The sequence below is a fragment of the Theobroma umbraticum genome, unplaced genomic scaffold (assembly GCF_002168275.2).
Source record: "Theobroma umbraticum cultivar Fairchild unplaced genomic scaffold, ASM216827v3 scaffold_4.1, whole genome shotgun sequence".
Classification (NCBI taxonomy): Eukaryota; Viridiplantae; Streptophyta; class Magnoliopsida; order Malvales; family Malvaceae; genus Theobroma; species Theobroma umbraticum.
This window is the reverse complement of record NW_018397258.1, coordinates 9,759,170-9,759,410: the sequence shown is the minus strand read 5'-3', so window position 1 is coordinate 9,759,410 and position 241 is coordinate 9,759,170.

The window sequence follows — 241 nt, the reverse complement described above, 5'->3', positions numbered from 1 at the left end:
AAATAGTGCCAATAATTAATGAATTCGAAGATGTGTTCCTAGATGAATTGCTAGGGTTGTCCCCAGAAAGAGAAGTTAAATTTTGCATTAATCTGATTCCTGGCACGGAACCAATATCTGAAGTTCCTTATCGAATGGCACAAGCAGAAATGTGAGTATTACGAGAGCAATTGCGAGAGTTGTGAAAAAAGAAATTTATTCGTCCAAGTATTTCCCCTTGGGGAGCTCCGGTATTATTTGT